We start from the raw sequence: 19251 nt of genomic DNA, 5'->3' as shown, positions 1-19251 counted from the left end.
GGGTGGTTAGGAAGAACTTTCACCAGATCCCTGCTCAGCTGACATGTGAGGGTTGGAACATGGCAGTTATCGTAGAAGGAAGAAGACCGCTGTGCTGGCAATGCCTGAAGCCCGGACACATGCCCCGCTTCTGTCCTTCAAGAAAGGAAGCAGCAGCAACAAAAGAAGCAGCAGCAACAACCAAAAAAAACAGACCAGCCCAAGGAAGAAGGATAGAAGCCGGTGAAGACGAAGGGGGAGAACGAGTAGAGCACAGTCGCCGCAAAGAAGGGCAAGAAGATGGAGGTGGCCCCTACAACACCAAGGGCAGTTGCGGCGACTGCTTAGAGGAAGCTCCCAACAAGCTCCTCAGAATCGGAAGGGGAGGAGAATACTCTGAAAAACAAGAAAAAAGAGAAAAGAGACAGAAAAGAGCCTCCCCAAGAAGTCACACAGGAGCTTCCTCCAGAAGAGAATATCGAAGAGACTCCCCCTGAGTCTATGGAAAAGGACCCACCAGCTGAGCCTCCAGCATCACTCACCCAAGAAGACGCTCAGCCTACCCCTCCCCTATTCAACACTCCGGAGCTGGAAAGAACAACTCCGGAAGACCAAGAAGCGGCGTCGGCAAAGAAGCCTGTGGAAGAAAAGGCGCCCTCCAGGACAGAAAAAACAAGGAAATATCCTTTTTGGCCTGGGGAGCGTCTTTGTGATGCTGAACTCGCTCTCCGAGACCTGAATGGTACTCAGAAAAAGAACCTCCGACAGCTCGAGAAGTTAACCACAATCGACAAGAAGGATGTAACAGACCCCCGCAATTTCGCCGACGCCCCGAATCTGATCACCTTCGTTCGGCCAAATAGGGGAGGGAGAGCAAAGGCCTTATGGAGGATGCTGGAGGCTGGAAAAACAACTTTCCCGGGCTTCAGGCTCATCGACGAGGAGCACCCATCTCTAGGAAAAATTGTTAAGCAGTGTGAGGGACGGGTCCCCATTTATGTTCACCCCTCCTTCTATAGGGCGATTAAACTGACGTTCCCCTTGGACGTGGGGGGTCTGGCCAGGAACGGGCGGCTTACGCCCGACCTGCTCAAGGGCAGTCTGGGCCAGACCTTAGACGTCCTCTCTCCCGAGGACTTTAGACCCCTAGTAGACGTCTGGATCACCCCGGGAGGGAGATGTGGACGTGGCAATCTAGCTCGGCCGCCGGTCCAAGTACATACTTGGACAGGATGTTAATTAGAAGGGGCGATATAGATTTCCTATCTTGTCCCACGTTCCACTGGTTAGGTTATTCGGACCACAAACTCGTGTTGGCCCGTTTAAAACTAGGAAATAGGCCTAGGTTGGCTGGCTACTGGAAGATGAACGTCTCCTTATTGGAGTCGGTCGACTTCCGGGAGCAGCTGACATCACTAATTCAGAGGGAGTTAGTGGGGGCGGTTACCGAGAGTAGATGGTGGGTTAATCTTAAGGCTACCATTAGGAGCTTTTGTGTCCAATACAGCCAACGCCTCGCGTTAACTAGGGCTCGGACCAAAAGGCACTTAGAGGATAGATTGACCCGGGCGGTGGCAGGGAGGGATTCCCTAGAACTAGCTCTAGTTAAGAGGAACCTTCAGCGCTTGGCTAGTGAGCGTTATGAAGGTCAAGTAGTTAGGGCTAGGTTACAAAGAGTCTCCAACGAAGCCGTGAACGTTGACGCTGTTGAGCGTGGGGCCGCTCTAAGACGCGGCTCGGATGGGTACATTTGGGAGATGAATAACCTGGGAGGGCGCTCTCTCGTGTCGACACGGGAGATCTGCAATGGGTTTCGGCAACATTTGGAGGAGCGCTTCACCAAACTACCCAGACTCCGCGGCCAGGAGTTTGGCAGCTATTTAGCTGGCTCGCCCCGCCTTACTGCGGCCCGAGCGGCTAGCTGCGAGGGGATGGTTACGGAGCGTGAGGTCATTACTGCGTTGAAGCAGGTTGGCCGCAACAAATCTCCGGGGCTCGATGGTTTACCTTACGAACTGTTCTTGAGGCTGTCGCCCATGTTTGTGCCCCTTCTGACGGGCGTGTTTAACCACTGGTTTACCCAGGACTCAATTCCGAGGCAGGTAACCAAAGGAGTGGTCACGCTTCTGAAGAAGGGGAACCAACATGGAGGGGGGAATCTAGACGACTATAGACCCATCACTCTGCTTAACGCAAATTTCAAGATTTTGTCCCGCGTTCTTGCGAACCGACTGCAGGTTGTTATCGGCTCGAACCGGATCAGAACTATGCTGTGAAGGGTCGATCAATTCAGAACAATCTGCACTTGATTCGCACGATCTTAGAGGGGGTAGAAGACGACACTGAAGCCGCGCTGATCAATTTAGATCAGTCCAAGGCGTTCGACAGGGTGGACCATGGGTTCCTGAGGGCTGTTGTGGAAACCGCCGGCTTTGGTCCGGACTTCCGCAAATGGATCTCCGCCCTGTATCGTGATCCTGCAGTGGTGGTGCAAGTAAATGGTAGGTTGTCGGAGTCCTTTGGGGTCTCCCGGTCGGTGCGGCAGGGTTGGCCGCTGTCGCCTCTGCTTTATGTCCTGGCGTTGGAGCTCTTCCTTCACAAATTAAGGGACAAGGCGGCGAGACCAGTCCTACGCGGCATAGCTCTGCCTGGCGGCAAAGTTGCCAGGGTGTCCGCGTACGCCGATGACGTCACCGTGTTCGTTGCACGACAAACCGACATTAAAGCGGTGATAGAGGCGATCGCTGAGTATGAAGTTGTCACAGGGGCTGTGATCAATCGCAGCAAGTCCATTGGCCTGCGGTTGGGCTCCTGGACCGGGGTAAACCCGCTTCCAGGCGCGTTTGGCTGGACAGATGGCCCAGTAAAGATCCTCAGTGTGTGGTTCGGGCCGGACCTCCAGCTGGACAAGAATTGGTCGGAAGTACAGACTAAGGTCGAGTCGTCAGTAAGGACTTGGATTCGGAGGAAATTGTCCTTGAAAGGTCGCGCGGAGGCATGTGCTACGTATGTGTTTCCGCTGATCCTTTACCGTTTATCTGTTCTTCCCCTGCCTGCGGACCGCTGTAAGGCTTTAGAGTGCCTCCTTTTCAAACTTATTTGGAAGGGAGGAAAGCCGTATGTCCGCAGATAGGTCTGTACACAGAAGCTTAGCGAGGGAGGCTTAGGGATGCCTGATCTGCAAAGTCACAAGCACGCAGAAAGATTGGCATTCCTGAGTCGGACACTGATGGAGGAAACGCCCTGGGTACCAGTCGTGGAGCAAGCTTTCCCATGGCTTATATCCGACCCTGCCGCTGAAGGTCGCAGAAGACTGGCGGGGGAAAGGTGTTTCCTGACCGAATGCCGAGCCGCCCTTAGGGCATTGCCGGGGTCCAGTGACCTTGCACGGCCTAGGTGGAGGCTATATAGGGATTTATTGGTGGGGACTGCAAAAGACCCACTGGTGGAGCGGCTGCATCTGTCGAGGGGGGAAGTTCTCTCGCTGTGGAGTTGGGCGCCTGCCAGTAGCCATTTAAATAATTCGGAGTTTTCAATTACGTGGAGGCTAGTCCGAGACGCGCTGCCACTCTTTGGCAAACTAGCCAGGGATTCTAGGGACAGTGATTACTATTATCCCCCGTGCCCACGCTGCAATGATGAAGATGAGGAGGAGACGAGAGAACACGTGTTCTTTCTTTGCAGCGGGGGGGGGGGTGCGGAGTCTCTGGGAGTATGTCGAAGGGGTAACGGCTCGCATCGACCCCGAACAGTCGGTGCCACTTGATTTAGCGTACGTGGTCGACAATGTGGATTCGCCATTTGACAGGGAGAAACGGGTGGTGTTTCTAGTTATCCTAGCGGTGGCTAGGTTAGTGACGTGGGTTTCACGTCTGGACATTGTCCATGGGGAGCAATCCATTTCTGATCACGATCTGGTCGTTCGTTTTAAGCATCAACTTAAAACGAAAATCAGATGTGATTGGAAAAGATTGCACCGCATGGACTTTCATAGGAGATGGGTGCACCACACTAGTTTGTGCATCCGACGAGGCACTAGATTTCAGTTTGTGTTTCCGCCCTAGTGGTATTGGTCCTGGGGTGCTGAGGTTTCTTTTTCTCGGAACCCAGCCCCATCAAGACAAGTAATATAAGGTTTACCTTATAAGTTGGGTAGGTTTTAGGTTAGATAGGCGTGTAACCACCAAGAGTGGATAGCTTTTGCTTTTTGTGGGGCCTAGACTAGGGTAGTATGCGTGTTGATCCTGTCCCCATAGCTCTTTATTTTTTGATAGATTGGCACTAGGAGAGCTTCCAAAGATGCCCAAAAGTCCACTTGTTTTATTTTGTCCCAGGCCTATTTTTGCCCATCACGTACTTTATCTTGGAAGACGCCATCCATCCCTGTTGTCCCCAACCCTAATTTATTTTTCATATAATTCCCTAGGTCCTCCACTCCCCTCTAGGGAACGACCTGCTTGCTTTCACCTCTTTTCCCCCCGGGGGGAAGAGGACCGGAAGACAGTGGGCGTTTCACACGGACACGACAGACCAGCAAATAGGTAGGGAGAGTCCCCTTACTAACCCGCCCCCATAGACGTTTTGTTTTCTTTTTCTTTCTTTTTGGGTGTATTCTAGTTTGCCCCCCTCCCCATCATCTCGCCCCCATTACAAAAAAAAAAAAATACCCTTTAGTTTGTATATATTTTTCCATTTTAGTTCTGTGTAAATAATGTTATATGTTTTTTATGTTTTTTCTTTTTATCACAGCGTGAATGTCGCCTGCCATCCCGTAAGCTGGGGAGCTGTTATTTTAAGTAGGTCCTGGTAAGAATGTTAGGCAGAACAGTGCGTGATAGAAACTCTAGTGTAGGTTTTATAATAAAGTATTTGCTATCTGACGCAAGTCTAGCTAAGGACTAGAAAAGACCCCTTTTTCCCCGCTTCCCCTTACTGGCCTTAGTGCCTAAGTTTCTTCGTACCCCAAATGAGGCCTTGGCAGTAGATAATGCCAAGGCCGGGGACGGAAAACTAAATAAAACCTAGCTTGCTAGTCGGTTGGCGTCTCTTAGACTGATTACCGCGTTACTGTCATTCGGCAAACGTTACCAGTTAATTGTTACCTTTACAAGGAAAGAAAAGACTGCTTGTAAGCAACGTCACCATTTCGTTGCAAGCCCTTACTTCCTTTTCTTACCCCCCTCTTCTTGTTGGTGAAATAATCCCGACAATATATAATAAATTGTATAATAATAAAAAAAATAATTTTACAGAACAAATCGAAATAAAATTTAAAAAAATGAATTTTACAAAATAAATCTTCAAATTTTTATTTTTTTAATAAATGGTATTTAAAAAATAAATTTTACAAAATGAATTGCAACAAGCCTTAAATATTGACAAAAATAATCTCAACTTGATAAAAAAACAATTCGGCATACTTAACTAATGAACGGACATCTTTACACGAGGAACAAAATAATGATTACACCGTCTGATGATGACGTAACTCCTTTGTTCTTTAGCAGTTGATTTTCTTTTTAAATAGTTTCACGGTTAAATCGTTTTTTTCATCTTTTAGTTTTGATTCTTTTATATTTTCATATATTTTATTTCTTAATGAATTGAACACACAAAACAAAAGTTGTATCAATTTAATCAAATCTTAACAAACAAAAGAAATTTTCAGTTTTGAACACAAAAGAAAAAAAACGAATTCATCCCGATTAAAAAAAAAAATTATTGGAGTGTAAGGTAAGTTTTTTTGTTTTACTTTTTTACAATTTAAAAAATCAATAACTTTTAAAATAATTTTAAACATTAAATTTTTTTTTATTGCAATCCAATAAAAGAGATATGGAAAAATTACGAACAACTGCTTTTGTATTAGTAAAAAAAAAAATTCAATTTTTAATCAAAAATTAAAAAAATATTGTTTAAACTTAAACTTTAAAACGTCTGATAATTTATTATTTCTATTTATGTATTGTTTATCATTAAGGTACTAGTGCAGAGAGCGATCCGGACGTAAATAATAACGTTATATTTAAAATCCATTCTTAACATAGGGAGGGGAGGGTGTTTTCTACATATTCTATACTTCAACCTTAGAATTGAATAAAAAAAACATATCATAAAACTTTAATTAAACTTGGAAATACGATTAAAAAAATAGCGCGGATCACTCTCTGCACTAGCACCTTCATTAAAAAAAGGTATTCATTGTGTAAAACAAAACAAAACAAAAAAAAAAACACGGAACATATAAGACATTTAAATATGAATAGAACTTTTCGTAATTGTAACCTACGAAAACCTTTTTATTATTATTAAAAACAATATAAAAAGAAGTTTTTTTTAAAAGTTGTTTTCAAAAACAACTTCTGAAATACCAATATTGTTTATATATTATTGACATAGTAACGTACCGCCGTCGTACCGGTGATTAGGGAAATTAGTTCCTTTTATGTGATAAAGGGTTCGAGATTATTTTTCCACCTAAACTAGTCTTGCCGAAAAATGCAATTTTACCCCATTTTTCGAAAAAGTTATTTAACATATAAGTAACTGTTTACTTGAGAAATTTTCGTAATTTTGAAAAACATTACTATTTTAGAAATTCAGTTAAGTACGTAATAATGTTTTTGCTTGAAATCGATCTATCGACTCTGTCTTAAACAAGCACAAAAAATATCCTAAAATTACATTATTTAATCTGACAGAGTCGATAGATCGATATATATATATATATATATATATATATATATATATATATATATATATATATATATATATTGTGGTGAATAATACATAGCTTACCTGAGTGTAGCTGCCGGAGGTGAGGATGGTCTTCCAACAATCAAGAAGAACAATAGCCTTGTGGTTATTTATACTAATAGAGTAAGGTAAATTGTTATAAAAACCTTCCTCCTTTGTGAAGAGTCACTTATTATTAGTAGAGTGAAAGTAGGAACTAGTTAGGTTAGATTAGTTAGCACTAGTCAGAGAAGACCGTCCTTTCCCCTCCCACATCTTCGGCCTTGTGCCAAATTTTTCTGATTTTTTACTTGTAAATTTTCTGAAAATAAATACCTTATTATTTTTTTTAATGTTACTGTGGTTACAAGACCTGGGAAGAAGGTCGCGAAGAAGATTGTATTTTTTTCGCAACCTCACTTCAGGTTAGCTACTCTTAGTTATATGACTTTTTTTTTCCAACAATATATATATATATATATATTGTGATAATTAAATTGATTGACTTACCGAGGGTGGCTCGGTGGGAAGGGAAAGACACTCATGGCTGTGAACGGGCCGGCCTGGTGTTTGTTAATGAAAAAAATAGGATGTCTATTCCTTATAGCTTAAATAGACATTCCAGTCTCGTTTCAATCTCGCTGAACGAGAGATTGAGACTATAAAAACAGTCACCTTTGTAGGCTTGTTGTTGTTGTAGTTTGTTCTTGTCGTTGTTAGAGATCTATCAGACCGGTACGACAACTGTTAACAGCGCGTTATATTTACAAGAATATGTTTGCTTGTAAGCAGCTAGGTAATTTTTCGTTGCAAGTTAAACATCTTTTCTTCCCCCCCCCCCATTCGTCGGTAGGAAATATCGACAATATATATGTATATATTATCTACATTACCTATTATTTCGCTGGAGAATTCCTTTTGATTTTTATGTTTTCTCCAGTATTTTAAATTTCAGAATGGGGATCACTTTCTTTTTCAAATTTACATAAAATAAACACATTTATTGGCCATCACCAACTAGCAGAAACTTAATATAGAAAAAATAGTTGTAACCCAGCATAGTTTACTCCTAAAAATTGTTGACTTCATTTTGACAACTACTTTTCAACAGCTTTATAATATCCGCAAAAAGAATTTTAAAAAGTAATAAATATTGAAGTTGGGTAATCACTTTCTTATATAAATTTAACATAAAATGAGCACCCACTTCATGACCAGTTAGTAGTAAATAATATCCGTCATTTTTTGTTGTTGGAGGAAAGGAAGAGAGTGGAGCTATATCAGTTTTTGCTTTCTTACATTTTTTTTTCGATAAGTATTATATCCTATATGTTGTTAACTATTCTGTACTTTCTCTTAACGATGTAATAAACCAAAGATACAAGAAAAATCGTTACGCATAAAAAACATGCGACATTTATTTATTTTTTTTATTTTTTATTTTTTTACATAGGCATCACCACATTATCAAGGCCCAGAGGCCACTCAAGGATAAGGGTTAAAGAGTGTACAGTAGAAATTGGACAATATAGTAATCATTAGTAATGAAAATTTGGTAAATTTGATAACTTATATGGAACGGCTCATCAAGAACTTATTTACTTTAGACTTGAACACAACCATATTGTAGTCAGCCGGAAAGCAGGAAAACAGAAGACAATTCCACAGGCGTGTAGTTCTAAGAAAGAAGCTTTGTTCATGGAATCTACGTTTAGGTTTAGGCACAGATAAAGATTTCGTGGTCGAATGATTATCGGAACTTTCTAGATCGCTGTTCTATATCAGCCAAATTTTCTAATTCTAACATAAGACTGTACGACTTTTTTAAACGCTTCAAAATAAGTTAAAATAAAAAACATGCTTATCCAAGTAGGTAGAAGAGTTACTGGTGTTGCCTTTGGTAACAATCATTTGTTATATACTTGATTTTTTTCCACTTTCCGTTTTCTGTCTAAAATTTCCATTTGATTTTTTTTCAATTGTCAGGTGAAAGTACAAATTAGTTATCAAGGACCTCGTTTCTCATGTTAAGAATAGCTTATCATTAATAAGTTGAGGTGTCCTTTATAAAAAAAATAGAATGTATGAGTAAAAAAAACGTTCTCTCCCCAGATTTAAAATTAAATTTTAAATTAAATTTCATTTTTATAGAATGTAAAAAAATAAATAAATAGGATGGCACTTTTTAAAATAAAATATGAATTTGAATATTAACATTTAAAAAAAAGCCAACAACAATATTTGTACAGTATCTTTTGTTTATAAAATTAGTTGGTTGCAGTTAAATGGTAGCACATCAAAGATCGTGAATGGTCAAATTCTTTCTAATTCTCCCTCCTCTGGTCTTAAGTACGTGGTAGAATGGGGAAAGAGGTGGCTAGTTACATTTAATGCATCAAAAACCAAGCTTCTATCTTTACATCATCAACGCCCTGATCCCCATCTGGCATCAATTGACGAATGGCTCTCGTCTTGGGGAGGCTCCATGTTTTGACAAGATTCTGGGCTTGATTTTTCTCCTGATCTGAAGTGGAGTACATGCATCGGATCCATTGCCAGGGTTGCTGCAAAAATGGTGGAATCCTATCGATCCACTTCTCTACCTATATTGAAGCCAGGTATATCCAGGGATGGAGTGCTGTTGCTGCGTCTGGGCAGGAGCTGATAGTGAAAGAATTTTCCTTACCTCAATTCTGGGGGGTGTTAGGATTATCTATTTTCTTTGTAGAAGGGGTAATTAGCACATGTAAATGACAGGAGGAGTAGAGATTGTGTATATATATAGATCAGTTGGAACCGGTAGACGGTGGAACAGGTCGGTAATCCTGGCTCAGGGACACAATTTACGAATTATGTTACGACCCTCTATTTCCTGTTTTCCTCTGGCCAACCTAATATGTTAAAATTTTCTTTTGATGTGACTAACGTTGAAATTCAAATTTTGGGAAGGCCAAAGACACTATTTTTTCTCTAATTAACAAAGAGTGAATTTCGGCCGGGATTCGTTTTATTCTTTTTTTTATTTCATTTTATTTTTTCCACCGAGAGGTTATTTCCACAAATTTATTTGTATGGGAGAACACTTTACTTGTTTCCTTGGGCCTATGAAAGGTCTCGTTTAATATTGATATAAATGTTGCCAGGCACAACGAGCCGCGATGCTAAAACAGCAACGTCGCAACTTTGAAGAGCAGGTAAGAGAAGTAACGTTATTTATTATTTTTTCTTCCTGTTTGTTGCTTTGTTGACTGGCGTTTGCAACGGTTCAGTTTTTTTTTGTCTGTAGTGATAATTCGAGCCCTAGCCGCTTTTAAGTTCCCATCATTTAGCCACATGTTTTCTAACAGTTTTTGTGACGATCGCTAACAGTGTTGGGTTCGTTTGGCTTAACCAGAATTTCTGGAGTTATTTAATATTTATTTATTTATTTATTTAAAAGAAAAAAATTTTTTTTTATGGATTCCTTAGAGTTAGACAGCTGCCGACAGCAGGAAGCTGTGCTAAGAAATAAAATTAGTACAGAACTATGGGGATTACATGATCAAGCTACTTTGCCAATGGCAGTTTTTCAAGAACACCGGGAAATGATAATGGGATGGCTGGAACGCCTTGGCGACTTGGAAGACGAGGTGACAGCTGTATGCTTGGACAGTCCTCCGAGTGTGGAGCTTAAAACTAATGATGACTTGTTGGATAATGCCTTCCGATTTAGGAAGAACACTTTCCAGAAATTAAACGAGTTAAGGGAGAAGTTTGAGGGGAGTCGAACAGATAGGCGAGAAGAGAGTTTGGGGGGTGAAATAGCCCCAGAATTTAGAGCTAATATGGAGAGCCATCTGATGATCGATTCGCCTTCAAAAATTTCTTGGCTGGTTTCTGGAATTGTGCTGAGGGCTTTCGCTCTGAGTTGACAAAGTTTCGCTTGTTGAAGAGTTGCCTAAAGGATCAAGCTCTACATTTGGTGAAGCACTTTTCCACCACAGAAGCTAATTTTCCTGTGGCTTTGCAGTTGTTGGAGGGAGAATATTTGGATATACCAAATATTTTGGATCAGATGTTTCAGCAGTTATTGGCAGCCAGGCCAAAAGTGGATAGCCAGTTTTCTCAAGTTAAAGTTTATCTTAACCAAATCCGGTGTGCTTTGCTGGAGCTGGAAAATAGCTACCAGTTGGACTTTTTGGAACAGGGTTATTTATTAATAAGTCATATTGTGTTTGTCCAGCTACCGGTTTCTTTAAAGAGAGAATTAATGAGAAAAACTGGAAATAGTTATCCCGGAATTGATGACATTGTTTCCTTGTCTAAGAATTTAATCAAGGATCTGGTGAGATTGGAGGAGTATTCTCCCCCTTCTGGCAATGGCAGGTTTCGATCTAATCGATTTGTTCCAGGCTCTTACTCACCAAAAAGAGCTTTAGAGAACTTTTCCTCTAGGGGTGACACCCCACTATCAATGTCAACTTGTAAGTTTTGTTCTTCAGAAATTATGCAAAAAATTTGCTACGTATATCAAGGTGCAAAGAATTGCGCCTTTGTATTGCCTGTGCTGCGGAAAATCATTCATATGATAAATGTCCCCGTAACAAAAAGGGCTTCCCATATGGTTGTGCTAATTGTGGCTCGAAATGGCACTATACCACATGTTTTCTAACAATAGAAAGACCTTATCCTACTTTGATGGGGTTCAAAGTGGGCTTTGTAGCCCAGTAGGGAATGTGCTTTCTCTTTGCTACAGCCTCTTTCTAACAGAAGAGATGTTTCGAGCCTGTCTCTGCTTTGTTATTTTCATGGCAGGTGCTCGTCTGGGTTCCGATCTGTGGTTCCCCCTTGCCAAACTTTCATGAGAAACACCCGTCTAGCTGAAAACACTATCAATGATTTACCCTACTGTTTATCTGTGCCTAACCCTAACCCTAACACCCGTATCGCTGAAAATACTATCAGTGATTTTCCCCTACTCTTTGTCTGTGCTTAAACCTAAACATAGATTCCATGAACAAAGTTTCTTTCTTAGAACTGCATGCCTGTGGAACTGCCTTCCGTTTGCCTGCTTTCCAGCTGACTACAATATGGGCGTATTCAAGTCCAACATAAACAAGTTCTTGATGAACCATTCCACTTAGTTTACAAATTTATCGAATTTCAACTACCTACGGTTACTATGATATTGTCCTATTGACTACTGTACACTTTTTACCCTTATCCTCGAATGGTCTCTTGGCCTTGATAAGTGATGACGCCTATATAAAAATAAATTCGTCACTGTATTTCCTCCTTACAATTTTCTCTCTCGACGTCCAGCCTGTGTCTATCCTCTCACCAACAGGCTTTTTTTATAAAAAAGAACTGACTGCATTTCATTTTCAGTGCGATTGCAAGAGACTACACCTTATAAAGCCACAGCTGCCATCTTTAATCTCTCTCTTTCTCAGTTATACTGCCACACAAAGCACACACACGTGAGCACTTGCTTTTTTTTTACTATTATATTCAACTCAATATTGGTGAATGTACTTTTTATTTAAAACTGGGAACCAAGCCGCTGCTCAGCTACTTATGTCTCATTGACTACTGTACACTTGTTAATCATTATCCTCGAATGGCCTCTTGGCCTTGATAAGTGGTGCTGCCTATGTAAAAAAAAAGTTTACAGATAGAATTCATGTATGTCCTCATCCTTACAACTTTCTCTCTCAACTTCCAGCCTGCCTCTCACCAACAGGCTTTTTATTTAAAAAAAAAAACTGATTGCATTTTATTTTCATATGTGTGCAGTAGAAGGTGTATCAGAATTTTTGTAGGAATTTTTGACACCCCTAACACGAAACTGCGAATAAAATATAAAAATCTCGTAATTTCTCTGTTAAAAGTGGGTTATTTATTTTTTATATGGATTATACTTCAAAAATAAACTATTAAAGTTGTTTTAAAAGTAATAGAAATATATTTTTTTTAAAAACAGTAATGAATTTTCCGAACAATATTTTTCAATTTTTAAACTTTAAAAATCTATCAAAATTTTTCTATTGATTCTATTTTTACGATATTTTCAGGGTCAATGTGAAATTTTATGTTCTTTCCAATAAACCGAATATAATATTTTAGACAAACGTTTTTTTTTAAATTCACGCCCCCCCCCCCATTTTCAAGTTTCTATTAAAAAGTAAATAATTTATGTTTAATAGTTTTATATATCACAAATTGAAGAGAAAAGGTCAATAAATAATATATTCAAATTTAAAACAAAAAAAACCCCCGTTTTTTTAGAAATTTACTTGTAAAGTCCGAAGTTTAAAACCTTTTAAAAAAAAAAAAAACACATTGTTTTTTTTTTAATGAAACCTTGGTCCTTGCTCTTTAATTGAAACAAAAAATTAAGTCTTGAATTAGATTTTTCGAGAAGTTATAAGCTTGGAAAGATGGGGTGAAATTATTCACTATTTTCACGAAATTTCTGATACACCTAGTGCAGTAGGCGGTGTGATCTTGTGCAATTTCATGAGACTACACCTTATAAAGCTACAGCTGCCATCTTTAATCTCTCTCTCTCTCAGATCCCACCTGAAGGTAAGTCGTACAGCCACACAAAGCACACACACGTGGGCGCTTGCTTCTTTGACTATTACATTCAACTCAACATTGGTGAATGTACTTTTTATTTAAAACAGAACAACAAAAAAATGTATGAGCAAAAAAAATTCCCGAATTTTAATAATTTTTTATAGAATGTAAAACAAAAAATAAACACTTTTAAAAATTTTAATTAATAATAATTTAACATCTTCATTTTTATACAATGTAAAACAAAATATATAAACATTTTTTAAATCTTAATAAATAATTTAATCTCTTCATTTTTATAGAATGTTAAACAAAAAATAAAAAACTTTTTTAAAAATTATAATTAATAATTTAACCTCTTGATTTTTATAACTTTTAAAAAATTTTTTAATTACTCAAAATTTAACCTCTTCATTTTTATAGAATGTATAAAATAAAATCTTTTTAAAATTTTGATTAATAATAATTTAACCTTTTCATTTTTATAGAATGTAAAACAAAAAATAAAAACTATTTAGTAAAATATCGAATATGAATTTGAATATTAATATTTAAGAAAGCAAACATAATTTTTACTGTACATTTCTTGGTCTTTTGGCTAGGAGGAAAGTGTAGTATCTGGTCTGATACTACACTTCACCTTTTTTACCTTGATCAGTGGAGCAGAAATCCTTCTAACTTGAGGCAGTTTTTATTTTTGTTATTTTTGTTCCTATTTAGAGTGCCCGCTTTTGAGGAGCTGGATTTTCCCCACATTAAAAACCGACCTTATGTCTTACTCTGCTCTCGTGGGGAGGCAAGTAAATGGGAACAATATTTTTACAGTATCTTTTGTTTAATAAATTAGTTGGTGAAAATTGGTGAATAGTTAACAACACATGGGATTTTATCCTCCTTCAGAAACGTAAGAAAACCGAAATATATATTCGCCACCCCCTAATTGCTGAAAAATTAAAAATTGTATCTAATTACATGCCTGGTTGATCACTAACTGGCCATGAAGTCAGTGTTCATTTTATGTTTAATTTATATAGGAAAGAGATCTCCTACTCTAAAACCTAAAATATATATTATTTTTTAATTACTTCAGTATATTTTAAGGTTGTTGAAATATAAAAACCTCCAAAAAGTACAAATTGAAGATTTAGGGGGAAAACTATGCTGGGTTAGATAGTAAAGATTTACAAAAATATTTTGTTTTTATTTCGATTTTTTGTATAACAGAAACATATTCTGTGTGCGTGTGAGTAGTGTATTTTTAAAAGACAATTTTTATTTGATCTGTTTTTATGATGGTACAATTTTTTCAACCCTAACCAACAACTCTTTTTTTTAATTTCTGAAGTTCTAAACTACTTGTACATTATTTGAATGCTTTTCTAAATAATAACTTTATTCTTTAACTAAAAGTTACGCAAATCTTTTGAATGGGGTGTTCTTGAATTGACTCCTTTAAAAGAGGTTCTTTAAAAATGAAAACAAATATATTATCCAACTAACAGTAATGCACAAGTTCCCGTTTTCTTTCTTGAAAAAATTTTTATATGGTGGGCTCTTGAACCAATGCCTTTACACACTGTGTTATAAACACGGTCTGAAAGATCTGAGTTTTTTTAAAAAAGTTTTCCTGTTGAAGTGGGGGTCCCTACAAAAGCGTATCTGAAAAAAAAATGTCATGTGATGGTGGGCTCTTGTGAATTAACTTGCATACATGCATTGAACCAATGCCTTTGCGCACTGTGTTATAAACATGGTCTGAAAGATCTGAGTTTTTTAAGTTAAGCTCTTTCAAACTGTGTCAGGAGTTATTATTATGGGCTCATAAGGAGTTTTCACACAGGTTATCAAAGATCTCATTGAATACAGTCTGTGATATTCCCTGGAATCTGAGTGACAACAAGTCCTCCAGATTTTCTAGTACTCTCCACCTCTTTCGATAACATTAGCAAATGAATTTGCATTATCACAACAGCTGCTTTCCATTGATTTCTCGTTGGCAGTGACCATTGGTCTTTACTGGAATTTGAGTGGCAATAAGTCTTCCCAAGGTCCCAGTTCTAATCGCACTTATACAGTGGAGGTCTGGTCAGTGCTCATTTCTCGGTTTTTCTTTCCTCCTTGACTACTCGCCTATTTGGTTTTGCTCTTTTTTTGAAGGAGAAAAAACGGTGATGTAAAGGCGGTTGGGTATGGAGTTAGAGAACTTATATGTATGCATGGTTCCATGTAGTGCTTCATGTTTTGTCTCTAGCAGTCTGGTCTACGCTTTTGGTTCGTTTGTGTTAATCTCCACATTTAAGGGTTTTCCACATTTTCAGCTGTTTTCATTATCATTGTTCGTTGTATTTTTTTCAGTCATTCCACTGATTCCAATTTCTCCCATTCTTTTTCAAACTTTTTTGGGATTGTTCCTAGTGCTCCTACTATTATAGGTATTATTTTGATTTTCTTCATCTTCCATATCCCTTTCAGCTCTTTGGCTAGCTCTGTGTATTTGCTCCGTTTCTCCTTTTCTTTAATATTCACCCTGTGGTGAACTAGACCAGTAAAGTCTTCGATTTGACAGGATTTTTCTTTCTTGTTAAATATGCCGACATCTGGTATTATTATTATTATTATTATTATTATTATTATTATTATTATTATTATTACTAGTGTTACCTGTGGAAATTCCAGAGAGACATCTTTCATATGTAATATATTGCTTCTGGACATTCTGTGGGCGTTCAGCACGAATGAAGACACCATCATATTATTCAAGCCCTTTTGTTTAAACTGTATCGCCCCCCTTCCTTTCTAAAATAATAACTTTGGTATATTGCCTGAGTTGATTATTTCATTATGAAAACACCAATGAATAAACTTACATTTTTCATAATTCTTGATTCTACTTTGGATATGTTAATTTTGACATAATTTGGACCCACATTTAGGGTTTTTTTCATAATTATTGACTATGTTACTAATTGTGGCAATCACTTTTCATAATTTTTAATCACATTATCGCTCCCCCCCTCTTACTAAAATAATAACATTGATATATTGTTTGGGCTGATTATTTCATTGCAAGCACACCAATATTAACTCGTATTTCATCATTTTTCATAATTCTTGTACATGTTCCTAATTTCGACAATTATTTTTCATATTTTTATCTCATTATCGCTCCCTTACTAAAATAATAACTTTTTTAATAAATTGTATGGGTTTAGTATTTCATTACAAACACACTAATCCATTCACACATATTTCATCATTTTTCATAATTCTTGGATATGTTACTATTTTCGACAATCATTTTTCATTATTTTGACGCATTATCGCCCTATCCTTTACAAAAATAATAACTTTCATATATTATATGGGCTGATTATTTCATTGCAAACACACCGATCAATTCAAGCTATTCTTATTGTATATATGTTTCACTTATCTTATCCAATCCCGGGAGACGCTGCATATTCAGCTAGTATAAATCTTCCACCTATCCTATTTGATCCCGGGCGAGGCTGGGTATTCCACTACTTGATATATTTACGTGATTTTTTTTAATATTACAAATAAGCGCTTAGCGTGCATTGATCAATTTATCTGATTTTGGAATCAGTAGTACATCCATGTGATTTTTGGAATATGACATCTTATGTCAATGCAGTACATCATATTATATTATATGCATCTATTTTAACAAAAGATAATGACATCATCACTGGAAATAAACACGTCAGACTGTCATCCCCCCTCTTCTTGAAAATAAGGAGGAGATTATGCCTGGTATCTCATTAAACATTCACCAAATCCATTAACTCACATTAGCATAATCTATGTTTTAATTTTCTTATCACTTTGTTTTTTCCTGGGGATGGGGCATTCTACCGGATGCCAAACATTCTCCCATTAGTTTAGTTACTCCAACTGAGAGATCCTTTTAAGATTCTAACAGTTTCTTTAAGTGCAATTGTTTGAAGTTCTCTTTCACTTTGTTCACTGGGTATATTCGTCAGATATTTTTTGAAATTCTTTTCATTAGCCCTGTTGCCCCTATAATGACTGGTATAATTGATACCTTCTTAATATTTCAGCTTCTTTTCATCTTGTACGATAGCGTGTGTGAAATTTGCCGGAAAGCATGACACATAAAAGAACATACATGCTATCATATTATTATTATTATTATTATTATTATTATTATTATTATTATTATTATCATTATTTTTAATATATGGATTATTATTATTATTATTATTATTATCATTATTTTTAATATATGGATTATTATTATTATTATTATTATTATTATTATTATTAATATATAGATCATTATTATCATTTTTATTATTATTATTAATATATAGATTATTATTATTATATAGATTATTATTATTATTAATATTTAGATTATTATTATATTAATATATATATTATTATTATCATTATTATTATTATCATTATTATTAATATATGGATTATTATTATTATTAATATATAGATTATTATTATCATTATTATTATTATTAATATATAGATTATTATTATTATTATTATTTTTAATATATGGATTATTATTATTATTAATATTAATATATAGATTATTATTATTATATAGATTATTATTATTATTATTAATATTTAGATTATTATTATATTAATATTATATTATTATTATAATTATTATTATTATCATTATTATTAATATATGGATTATTATTATTATTATTATTATTAATATATAGATTATTATTATCATTATTATTATTATTAATATTATTATTAATATATAGATTATTAATATTAATATATAGATTATTATTATTAATATTAAGATTATTATTATATTAATATATAGATTATTATAATTATTATTATTAATATTTAGATTATTATTATCATATTAATATATAGATTATTATTATTATTAATATATAGATTATTATTATTATTATTAATATTTAGATTATTATTATATTAATATATAGATTATTATTATTATTATTATTTTATTATTATTAATAATAATATTGTTATTATTAATAATATATAAATTATTATTAATATATAGATTATTATTATTATTATTATTATTATTAATATATTGATTATTATTATTATTTTTATTATTATTATTATTAATATATAGATTATTATTATTATTATTAATAATATATAGATTATTATAATTATTATTATTATTAATATATAGATTATTGTTTTTATTATTATTATTATTATTATTATTATTATTATTATCTATATATTAATACAATAGCATTTGTGTTATTTTCTGTGTCAAGCTTACATCCGGGTGACTGTTGTTTAATTGTTATAGACTTCCACTTCTTGTACTAAATAAGTTTACTTTTGTCAGTTCGGTTTCAGTTATAGCTGATGGCACTCCAGTTATTTATTTTTTCAGAAATAATTTTATAAAGTATTCTTCATAGGTTTTGGTTTCGTATTCGATTATAGCTGAAGGAACTCTCTCTCTCTCTCTCTCTCTCTCTATATATATATATATATATATATATATATATATATATATATATTATTTTCATAAGTTTTAGTTTCGTTTTCGATTCCAGCTGATGCATCCAAGCCATATGGATATATTTTTTTTATTCTTGAAATCGCAACTTTATAATATATAAAAATCAATAGAACATTAATTCTATAATAATAGATATGAAATATGCAAGAATTAAAATATCATATTTAAGCATCTCCCTGCTAACTTAGATAAATACTTTTGCAGTTTTAATGATAACATTTATGCTGAACATCTACAGAATGCCAATATCAATATATTACATATTGTTAAGTCAGACAGAAGTAGAACCCGAGGGTATGTAGTGTTTGTATTATTTCATCGGCTATGTTCTGCATTATCCGGCTGTTGATGTCATGGTCTGTGGAAAGCTGAGCAAACGCTGAGTTACGTCTGGATCAATATCTGCATGAATACAGTTTTTTGGTTATTTT

At 35.8% G+C, this 19251-nt stretch overlaps 1 long non-coding RNA gene across 1 annotated transcript in view; it reads left to right on the top strand.

Annotated features, from left to right (window-relative positions):
• The first annotated feature begins 5450 nt into the window (after nucleotides 1–5450).
• LOC145270684 (uncharacterized) overlaps nucleotides 5451–19251 on the top strand; it is a 28737-nt gene continuing 14936 nt past the window's right edge. Inside the window, exon 1 of the long non-coding RNA XR_013865512.1 lies at nucleotides 5451–5712. This is a non-coding gene — a long non-coding RNA (uncharacterized LOC145270684). The remainder of the gene's footprint in view (nucleotides 5713–19251) is intronic.

Source organism: Euprymna scolopes, chromosome 46 (assembly GCF_053919585.1).
Source record: "Euprymna scolopes isolate OS-2025 chromosome 46, ASM5391958v1, whole genome shotgun sequence".
Lineage (NCBI taxonomy): Eukaryota > Metazoa > Mollusca > Cephalopoda > Sepiida > Sepiolidae > Euprymna > Euprymna scolopes.
Note: the sequence above shows the minus strand (reverse complement) of the source record. Positions and strands in the feature narration are given on the sequence as shown.